This window comes from Hypanus sabinus, chromosome 7 (assembly GCF_030144855.1).
Source record: "Hypanus sabinus isolate sHypSab1 chromosome 7, sHypSab1.hap1, whole genome shotgun sequence".
Lineage (NCBI taxonomy): Eukaryota > Metazoa > Chordata > Chondrichthyes > Myliobatiformes > Dasyatidae > Hypanus > Hypanus sabinus.
In genome coordinates this window covers 93,007,842-93,019,885 of record NC_082712.1, presented here as the reverse complement: position 1 = coordinate 93,019,885, position 12,044 = coordinate 93,007,842, and positions in this window count along the sequence as shown.

Below are 12,044 nucleotides of genomic sequence, written 5' to 3'. Positions count from 1 at the left end.
TAGTGACGTCGCCTGGATGGTGGGGAACTTTGATAGTGACGTGGCCTGGATGGTGAGGAACTTTGATAGTGACGTGGCCTGGATGGTAGGGAACTTTGAGAGTGACGTGGCCTGGATGGTAGGGAACTTTGATAGTAACGTGGCCTGGATGGTGGCGAACTTTGATAGTGATGTGGCCTGGATGGTGGGGAACTTTGATAGTGACGTGGCCTGGATGGTGAGGATCTTTGATAGTGACGTGGCCTGGATGGGGAGGAACTTTGATAGCGACGTGGCCTGGATGGTAGAGAACTGTGATAGTGATGTGGCCTGGATGGTGGGGAACTTTGATAGTGACGTGGCCTGGATGGTAGAGAACTTTGATAGTGACGTAGCCTGGATGGTAGAGAACTGTGATAGTGACGTGGCCTGGATGGTAGAGAACTGTGATAGTGACGTGGCCTGGATGGTGAGGAACTTTGATAATGACGTGGCCTGGATGGTGAGGAACTTTGATAGCGACGTGGCCTGGATGGTAGAGAACTGTGATAGTGATGTGGCCTGGATGGTGGGGAACTTTGATAGTGACGTGGCCTGGATGGTAGAGAACTTTGATAGTGACGTGGCCTGGATGGTGGGGAACTTTGATAGTGACGTGGCCTGGATGGTGAGGAACTTTGATAGTGACGTGGCCTGATGGTAGAGAACTGTGATAGTGACGTGGCCTGGATGGTGGGGAACTTTGATAGTGACGTGGCCTGGATGGTGGGGAACTTTGATAGTGACGTGGCCTGGATGGTGAGGAACTTTGATAGTGACGTAGCCTGGATGGTAGAGAACTGTGATAGTGACGTGGCCTGGATGGTAGAGAACTGTGATAGTGACGTGGCCTGGATGGTGAGGAACTTTGATAGTGACGTGGCCTGGATGGTGGGGAACTTTGATAGTGACGTGGACTGGATGGTGGGGAACTTTGATAGTGACGTGGCCTGGATGGTGGGGAACTTTGATAGTGACGTGGACTGGATGGTGAGGAACTTTGATAGTGACGTAGCCTGGATGGTAGAGAACTGTGATAGTGACGTGGCCTGGATGGTAGAGAACTGTGATAGTGACGTGGCCTGGATGGTGAGGAACTTTGATAGTGACGTGGCCTGGATGGCGGGGAACCTTGATAGTGACGTGGCCTGGATGGTAGAGAACTGTGATAGTGATGTGGCCTGGATGGTAGAGAACTGTGATAGTGACGTGGCCTGGATGGTGAGGAACTTTGATAGTGACGTGGCCTGTATGGTGGGGAACTTTGATAGTGACGTGGCCTGGATGGTGGGGAACCTTGATAGTGACGTGGCCTGGATGGTGCGGAACCTTGATAGTGACGTGGCCTGGATGGTGAGGAACTTTGATAGTGACGTGGCCTGGATGGTGGGGAACTTTGATAGTGACGTGGCCTGGATGGAGGGGAACTTTGATAGTGACGTGGCCTGGATGGTGAGGAACTTTGATAGTGACGTGGCCTGGATGGTAGAGAACTGTGATAGTGACGTGGCCTGGATGGTGTGGAACTTTGATAGTGACGTGGCCTGGATGGTGGGGAATTTTGATAGTGACGTGGCCTGGATGGTGGGGAACTTTGATAGTGACGTGGCCTGGATGGTGGGGAACTCTGATAGTGACGTGGCCTGGATGGTGAGGAACTCTGATAGTGACGTGGCCTGGATGGTGAGGAACTTTGATAGTGACGTGGCCTGGATGGTGAGGAACTTTGATAGTGACGTGGCCTGTATAGCGAGGAACTTTGATAGCGACGTGGCCTGTATAGCGAGGAACTTTGATAGCGACGTGGCCTGGATGGTGGGGAACTTTGATAGCGACGTGGCCTGGATGGTGGGGAACTTTGATAGTGACGTGGCCTGGATGGTAGGGAACTTTGATAGTGACGTGGCCTGGATGGTGAAGAACTTTGATAGTGACGTGGCCTGGATGGTGGGGAACTTTGATAGTGACGTGGCCTGGATGGTAGAGAACTGTGATAGTGACGTGGCCTGGATGGTAGAGAACTGTGATAGTGACGTGGCCTGGATGGTGAGGAACTTTGATAGTGACGTGGCCTGGATGGTAGAGAACTGTGATAGTGACGTGGCCTGGATGGTAGAGAACTGTGATAGTGACGTGGCCTGGATGGTAGGGAACTTTGATAGTGACGTGGCCTGGATGGTGGGGAACTTTGATAGTGACGTCGCCTGGATGGTAGAGAACTGTGATAGTGACGTGGCCTGGATGGTGGGGAACGTTGACAGTGACGTGGCCTGGATGGTAGAGAACTGTGATAGTGACGTGGCCTGGATGGTGGGGAACTTTGATAGTGACGTGGCCTGGATGGTAGAGAACTGTGATAGTGACGTGGCCTGGATGGTGGGGAACTTTGATAGTGACGTCGCCTGGATGGTGGGGAACTTTGATAGTGACGTGGCCTGGATGGTGGGGAACTTTGATAGTGACGTGGCCTGGATGGTGGGGAACTTTGATAGTGACGTGGCCTGGATGGTGGGGAACTTTGATAGTGACGTGGCCTGGATGGTAGGGAACTTTGATAGTGACGTGGCCTGGATGGTAGGGAACTTTGATAGTGACGTGGCCTGGATGGTGGCGAACGTTGATAGTGATGTGGCCTGGATGGTGGGGAACTTTGATAGTGACGTGGCCTGGATGGTGAGGAACTTTGATAGTGACGTGGCCTGGATGGTGAGGAACTTTGATAGCGACGTGGCCTGGATGGTAGAGAACTGTGATAGTGACGTGGCCTGGATGGTGGGGAACTTTGATAGTGACGTGGCCTGGATGGTAGAGAACTTTGATAGTGACGTGGCCTGGATGGTGGGGAACTTTGATAGTGACGTGGCCTGGATGGTGGGGAACTTTGATAGTGACGTGGCCTGGATGGTGGGGAACTTTGATAGTGACGTGGCCTGGATGGTGAGGAACTTTGATAGTGACGTAGCCTGGATGGTAGAGAACTGTGATAGTGACGTGGCCTGGATGGTAGAGAACTGTGATAGTGACGTTGCCTGGATGGTGAGGAACTTTGATAGTGACGTGGCCTGGATGGTGGGGAACTTTGATAGTGACGTGGACTGGATGGCGGGGAACTTTGATAGTGACGTGGCCTGGATAGCGAGGAACTTTGATAGTGACGTGCCTGGATGGCGGGGAACCTTGATAGTGACGTGGCCTGGATGGCGGGGAACCTTGATAGTGACGTGGCCTGGATGGTAGAGAACTGTGATAGTGATGTGGCCTGGATGGTAGAGAACTTTGAGAGTGACGTGGCCTGGATGGTAGGGAACTTTGATAGTGACGTGGCCTGGATGGTGGCGAACTTTGATAGTGATGTGGCCTGGATGGTGGGGAACTTTGATAGTGACGTGGCCTGGATGGTGAGGAACTTTGATAGTGACGTGGCCTGGATGGTGAGGAACTTTGATAGCGACGTGGCCTGGATGGTAGAGAACTGTGATAGTGATGTGGCCTGGATGGTGGGGAACTTTGATAGTGACGTGGCCTGGATGGTAGAGAACTTTGATAGTGACGTGGCCTGGATGGTGGGGAACTTTGATAGTGACGTGGCCTGGATGGTGAGGAACTTTGATAGTGACGTGGCCTGATGGTAGAGAACTGTGATAGTGACGTGGCCTGGATGGTGGGGAACTTTGATAGTGACGTGGCCTGGATGGTGGGGAACTTTGATAGTGACGTGGCCTGGATGGTGAGGAACTTTGATAGTGACGTAGCCTGGATGGTAGAGAACTGTGATAGTGACGTGGCCTGGATGGTAGAGAACTGTGATAGTGACGTGGCCTGGATGGTGAGGAACTTTGATAGTGACGTGGCCTGGATGGTGGGGAACTTTGATAGTGACGTGGACTGGATGGTGGGGAACTTTGATAGTGACGTGGCCTGGATGGTGGGGAACCTTGATAGTGACGTGGACTGGATGGTGAGGAACTTTGATAGTGACGTAGCCTGGATGGTAGAGAACTGTGATAGTGACGTGGCCTGGATGGTAGAGAACTGTGATAGTGACGTGGCCTGGATGGTGAGGAACTTTGATAGTGATGTGGCCTGGATGGCGGGGAACCTTGATAGTGACGTGGCCTGGATGGTAGAGAACTGTGATAGTGATGTGGCCTGGATGGTAGAGAACTGTGATCGTGACGTGGCCTGGATGGTGAGGAACTTTGATAGTGACGTGGCCTGGATGGTGGGGAACTTTGATAGTGACGTGGCCTGGATGGTGGGGAACCTTGATAGTGACGTGGCCTGGATGGTGCGGAACCTTGATAGTGACGTGGCCTGGATGGTGAGGAACTTTGATAGTGACGTGGCCTGGATGGTGGGGAACTTTGATAGTGACGTGGCCTGGATGGTGGGGAACTTTGATAGTGACGTGGCCTGGATGGTGAGGAACTTTGATAGTGACGTGGCCTGGATGGTAGAGAACTGTGATAGTGACGTGGCCTGGATGGTGTGGAACTTTGATAGTGACGTGGCCTGGATGGTGGGGAATTTTGATAGTGACGTGGCCTGGATGGTGGGGAACTTTGATAGTGACGTGGCCTGGATGGTGGGGAACTCTGATAGTGACGTGGCCTGGATGGTGAGGAACTCTGATAGTGACGTGGCCTGGATGGTGAGGAACTTTGATAGTGACGTGGCCTGGATGGTGAGGAACTTTGATAGTGACGTGGCCTGTATAGCGAGGAACTTTGATAGCGACGTGGCCTGTATCGCGAGGAACTTTGATAGCGACGTGGCCTGGATGGTGGGGAACTTTGATAGCGACGTGGCCTGGATGGTGGGGAACTTTGATAGTGACGTGGCCTGGATGGTAGGGAACTTTGATAGTGACGTGGCCTGGATGGTGAAGAACTTTGATAGTGACGTGGCCTGGATGGTGGGGAACTTTGATAGTGACGTGGCCTGGATGGTAGAGAACTGTGATAGTGACGTGGCCTGGATGGTAGAGAACTGAGATAGTGACGTGGCCTGGATGGTGAGGAACTTTGATAGTGACGTGGCCTGGATGGTAGAGAACTGTGATAGTGACGTGGCCTGGATGGTAGAGAACTGTGATAGTGACGTGGCCTGGATGGTAGGGAACTTTGATAGTGACGTGGCCTGGATGGTGGGGAACTTTGATAGTGACGTCGCCTGGATGGTAGAGAACTGTGATAGTGACGTGGCCTGGATGGTGGGGAACTTTGACAGTGACGTGGCCTGGATGGTAGAGAACTGTGATAGTGACGTGGCCTGGATGGTGGGGAACTTTGATAGTGACGTCGCCTGGATGGTGGGGAACTTTGATAGTGACGTGGCCTGGATGGTGGGGAACTTTGATAGTGACGTGGCCTGGATGGTGGGGAACTTTGATAGTGACGTGGCCTGGATGGTAGGGAACTTTGATAGTGACGTGGCCTGGATGGTAGGGAACTTTGATAGTGACGTGGCCTGGATGGTGGCGAACGTTGATAGTGATGTGGCCTGGATGGTGGGGAACTTTGATAGTGACGTGGCCTGGATGGTGAGGAACTTTGATAGTGACGTGGCCTGGATGGTGAGGAACTTTGATAGCGACGTGGCCTGGATGGTAGAGAACTGTGATAGTGACGTGGCCTGGATGTTGGGGAACTTTGATAGTGACGTGGCCTGGATGGTAGAGAACTTTGATAGTGACGTGGCCTGGATGGTGGGGAACTTTGATAGTGACGTGGCCTGGATGGTGAGGAACTTTGATAGTGACGTGGCCTGGATGGTAGAGAACTGTGATAGTGACGTGGCCTGGATGGTAGAGAACTGTGATAGTGACGTGGCCTGGATGGTGAGGAACTTTGATAGTGATGTGGCCTGGATGGTGGGGAACTTTGATAGTGACGTGGACTGGATGGTGGGGAACTTTGATAGTGACGTGGCCTGGATAGCGAGGAACTTTGATAGTGACGTGGCCTGGATGGCGGGGAACCTTGATAGTGACGTGGCCTGGATGGCGGGGAACCTTGATAGTGACGTGGCCTGGATGGTGGGGAACTTTGATAGTGACGTGGCCTGGATGGTGAGGAACTTTGATAGTGACGTAGCCTGGATGGTAGAGAACTGTGATAGTGACGTGGCCTGGATGGTAGAGAACTGTGATAGTGACGTGGCCTGGATGGTGAGGAACTTTGATAGTGACGTGGCCTGGATGGTGGGGAACTTTGATAGTGACGTGGACTGGATGGTGGGGAACTTTGATAGTGACATGGCCTGGATAGCGAGGAACTTTGATAGTGACGTGGCCTGGATGGCGGGGAACCTTGATAGTGACGTGGCCTGGATGGCGGGGAACCTTGATAGTGACGTGGCCTGGATGGTAGAGAACTGTGATAGTGATGTGGCCTGGATGGTAGAGAACTTTGAGAGTGACGTGGCCTGGATGGTAGGGAACTTTGATAGTGACGTGGCCTGGATGGTGGCGAACTTTGATAGTGATGTGGCCTGGATGGTGGGGAACTTTGATAGTGACGTGGCCTGGATGGTGAGGAACTTTGATAGTGACGTGGCCTGGATGGTGAGGAACTTTGATAGCGACGTGGCCTGGATGGTAGAGAACTGTGATAGTGATGTGGCCTGGATGGTGGGGAAGTTTGATAGTGACGTGGCCTGGATGGTAGGGAACTTTGATAGTGACGTGGCCTGGATGGTGGGGAACTTTGATAGTGACGTGGCCTGGATGGTGAGGAACTTTGATAGTGACGTGGCCTGATGGTAGAGTACTGTGATAGTGACGTGGCCTGGATGGTGGGGAACTTTGATAGTGACGTGGCCTGGATGGTGGGGAACTTTGATAGTGACGTGGCCTGGATGGTGAGGAACTTTGATAGTGACGTAGCCTGGATGGTAGAGAACCGTGATAGTGACGTGGCCTGGATGGTAGAGAACTGTGATAGTGACGTGGCCTGGATGGTGAGGAACTTTGATAGTGACGTGGCCTGGATGGTGAGGAACTTTGATAGTGACGTGGACTGGATGGTGGGGAACTTTGATAGTGACGTGGCCTGGATGGTGGGGAACTTTGATAGTGACGTGGACTGGATGGTGAGGAACTTTGATAGTGACGTAGCCTGGATGGTAGAGAACTGTGATAGTGACGTGGCCTGGATGGTAGAGAACTGTGATAGTGACGTGGCCTGGATGGTGAGGAACTTTGATAGTGACGTGGCCTGGATGTCGGGGAACCTTGATAGTGACGTGGCCTGGATGGTAGAGAACTGTGATAGTGATGTGGCCTGGATGGTAGAGAACTGTGATAGTGACGTGGCCTGGATGGTGAGGAACTTTGATAGTGACGTGGCCTGGATGGTGGGGAACTTTGATAGTGACGTGGCCTGGATGGTGGGGAACCTTGATAGTGACGTGGCCTTGATGGTGCGGAACCTTGATAGTGACGTGGCCTGGATGGTGAGGAACTTTGATAGTGACGTGGCCTGGATGGTGGGGAACTTTGATAGTGACGTGGCCTGGATGGTGGGGAACTTTGATAGTGACGTGGCCTGGATGGTGAGGAACTTTGATAGTGACGTGGCCTGGATGGTAGAGAACTGTGATAGTGACGTGGCCTGGATGGTGTGGAACTTTGATAGTGACGTGGCCTGGATGGTGGGGAATTTTGATAGTGACGTGGCCTGGATGGTGGGGAACTTTGATAGTGACGTGGCCTGGATGGTGGGGAACTCTGATAGTGACGTGGCCTGGATGGTGAGGAACTCTGATAGTGACGTGGCCTGGATGGTGAGGAACTTTGATAGTGACGTGGCCTGGATGGTGAGGAACTTTGATAGTGACGTGGCCTGTATAGCGAGGAACTTTGATAGCGACGTGGCCTGTATAGCGAGGAACTTTGATAGCGACGTGGCCTGGATGGTGGGGAACTTTGATAGCGACGTGGCCTGGATGGTGGGGAACTTTGATAGTGACGTGGCCTGGATGGTAGGGAACTTTGATAGTGACGTGGCTGGATGGTGAAGAACTTTGATAGTGACGTGGCCTGGATGGTGGGGAACTTTGATAGTGACGTGGCCTGGATGGTAGAGAACTGTGATAGTGACGTGGCATGGATGGTAGAGAACTGAGATAGTGACGTGGCCTGGATGGTGAGGAACTTTGATAGTGACGTGGCCTGGATGGTAGAGAACTGTGATAGTGACGTGGCCTGGATGGTAGAGAACTGTGATAGTGACGTGGCCTGGATGGTAGGGAACTTTGATAGTGACGTGGCCTGGATGGTGGGGAACTTTGATAGTGACGTCGCCTGGATGGTGGGGAACTTTGATAGTGACGTGGCCTGGATGGTGGGGAACTTTGACAGTGACGTGGCCTGGATGGTAGAGAACTGTGATAGTGACGTGGCCTGGATGGTGGGGAACTTTGATAGTGACGTGGCCTGGATGGTAGAGAACTGTGATAGTGACGTGGCCTGGATGGTGGGGAACTTTGATAGTGACGTCGCCTGGATGGTGGGGAACTTTGATAGTGACGTGGCCTGGATGGTGGGGAACTTTGATAGTGACGTGGCCTGGATGGTGGGGAACTTTGATAGTGACGTGGCCTGGATGGTGGGGAACTTTGATAGTGACGTGGCCTGGATGGTAGGGAACTTTGATAGTGACGTGGCCTGGATGGTAGGGAACTTTGATAGTGACGTGGCCTGGATGGTGGCGAACGTTGATAGTGATGTGGCCTGGATGGTGGGGAACTTTGATAGTGACGTGGCCTGGATGGTGAGGAACTTTGATAGTGACGTGGCCTGGATGGTGAGGAACTTTGATAGCGACGTGGCCTGGATGGTAGAGAACTGTGATAGTGACGTGGCCTGTATGGTGGGGAACTTTGATAGTGACGTGGCCTGGATGGTAGAGAACTTTGATAGTTACGTGGCCTGGATGGTGGGGAACTTTGATAGTGACGTGGCCTGGATGGTGAGGAACTTTGATAGTGACGTGGCCTGGATGGTGGGGAACTTTGATAGTGACGTGGCCTGGATGGTGGGGAACTTTGATAGTGACGTGGCCTGGATGGTGAGGAACTTTGATAGTGACGTAGCCTGGATGGTAGAGAACTGTGATAGTGACGTGGCCTGGATGGTAGAGAACTGTGATAGTGACGTGGCCTGGATGGTGAGGAACTTTGATAGTGACGTGGCCTGGATGGTGGGGAACTTTGATAGTGACGTGGCCTGGATGGTGGGGAACTTTGATAGTGACGTGGACTGGATGGTGGGGAACTTTGATAGTGACGTGGCCTGGATAGCGAGGAACTTTGATAGTGACGTGGCCTGGATGGCGGGGAACCTTGATAGTGACGTGGCCTGGATGGCGGGGAACCTTGATAGTGACGTGGCCTGGATGGTGGGGAACTTTGATAGTGACGTGGCCTGGATGGTGAGGAACTTTGATAGTGACGTAGCCTGGATGGTAGAGAACTGTGATAGTGACGTGGCCTGGATGGTAGAGAACTGTGATAGTGACGTGGCCTGGATGGTGAGGAACTTTGATAGTGACGTGGCCTGGATGGTGGGGAACTTTGATAGTGACGTGGACTGGATGGTGGGGAACTTTGATAGTGACGTGGCCTGGATAGCGAGGAACTTTGATAGTGACGTGGCCTGGATGGCGGGGAACCTTGATAGTGACGTGGCCTGGATGGCGGGGAACCTTGATAGTGACGTGGCCTGGATGGTAGAGAACTGTGATAGTGATGTGGCCTGGATGGTAGAGAACTTTGAGAGTGACGTGGCCTGGATGGTAGGGAACTTTGATAGTGACGTGGCCTGGATGGTGGCGAACTTTGATAGTGACGTGGCCTGGATGGTGTGGAACTTTGATAGTGACGTGGCCTGGATGGTGGGGAATTTTGATAGTGTCGTGGCCTGGATGGTGGGGAACTTTGATAGTGACGTGGCCTGGATGGTGGGGAACTCTGATAGTGACGTGGCCTGGATGGTGAGGAACTCTGATAGTGACGTGGCCTGGATGGTGAGGAACTTTGATAGTGACGTGGCCTGGATGGTGAGGAACTTTGATAGTGACGTGGCCTGTATAGCGAGGAACTTTGATAGCGACGTGGCCTGTATAGCGAGGAACTTTGATAGCGACGTGGCCTGGATGGTGGGGAACTTTGATAGCGACGTGGCCTGGATGGTGGGGAACTTTGATAGTGACGTGGCCTGGATGGTAGGGAACTTTGATAGTGACGTGGCTGGATGGTGAAGAACTTTGATAGTGACGTGGCCTGGATGGTGGGGAACTTTGATAGTGACGTGGCCTGGATGGTGGGGAACTTTGATAGTGACGTGGCCTGGATGGTAGAGAACTGTGATAGTGACGTGGCCTGGATGGTAGAGAACTGAGATAGTGACGTGGCCTGGATGGTGAGGAACTTTGATAGTGACGTGGCCTGGATGGTAGAGAACTGTGATAGTGACGTCGCCTGGATGGTGGGGAACTTTGATAGTGACGTCGCCTGGATGGTGGGGAACTTTGATAGTGACGTGGCCTGGATGGTGGGGAACTTTGATAGTGACGTGGCCTGGATGGTGGGGAACTTTGATAGTGACGTGGCCTGGATGGTGGGGAACTTTGATAGTGACGTGGCCTGGATGGTAGGGAACTTTGATAGTGACGTGGCCTGGATGGTAGGGAACTTTGATAGTGACGTGGCCTGGATGGTGGCGAACGTTGATAGTGATGTGGCCTGGATGGTGGGGAACTTTGATAGTGACGTGGCCTGGATGGTGAGGAACTTTGATAGTGACGTGGCCTGGATGGTGAGGAACTTTGATAGCGACGTGGCCTGGATGGTAGAGAACTGTGATAGTGACGTGGCCTGGATGGTGGGGAACTTTGATAGTGACGTGGCCTGGATGGTAGAGAACTTTGATAGTGACGTGGCCTGGATGGTGGGGAACTTTGATAGTGACGTGTCCTGGATGGTGAGGAACTTTGATAGTGACGTGGCCTGGATGGTGGGGAACTTTGATAGTGACGTGGCCTGGATGGTGGGGAACTTTGATAGTGACGTGGCCTGGATGGTGAGGAACTTTGATAGTGACGTAGCCTGGATGGTAGAGAACTGTGATAGTGACGTGGCCTGGATGGTAGAGAACTGTGATAGTGACGTGGCCTGGATGGTGAGGAACTTTGATAGTGACATGGCCTGGATGGTGGGGAACTTTGATAGTGACGTGGACTGGATGGTGGGGAACTTTGATAGTGACGTGGCCTGGATAGCGAGGAACTTTGATAGTGACGTGGCCTGGATGGCGGGGAACCTTGATAGTGACGTGGCCTGGATGGCGGGGAACCTTGATAGTGACGTGGCCTGGATGGTAGAGAACTGTGATAGTGATGTGGCCTGGATGGTAGAGAACTGTGATAGTGACGTGGCCTGGATGGTGAGGAACTTTGATAGTGACGTGGCCTGGATGGTGGGGAACTTTGATAGTGACGTGGCCTGGATGGTGGGGAACCTTGATAGTGACGTGGCCTGGATTGTGCGGAACCTTGATAGTGACGTGGCCTGGATGGTGAGGAACTTTGATAGTGACGTGGCCTGGATGGTGGGGAACTTTGATAGTGATGTGGCCTGGATGGTGAGGAACTTTGATAGTGACGTGGCCTGGATGGTGGGGAACCTTGATAGTGACGTGGCCTGGATGGTGAGGAACTTTGATAGTGACGTGGCCTGGATGGTGAGGAACTTTGATAGTGACGTGGCCTGGATGGTGGGGAACTTTGATAGTGACGTGGCCTGGATGGTAGAGAACTGTGATAGTGACATGGCGTGGATGGTAGAGAACTGTGATAGTGACGTGGCCTGGATGGTGGGGAACTGTGATAGTGACGTGGCCTGGATGGTGGGGAACTTTAATAGTGACTTGGCCTGGATGGTAGAGAACTGTGATAGTGACGTGGCCTGGATGGTGGGGAACTTTGATAGTGACGTGGCCTGGATGGTGGGGATCTTTGATAGTG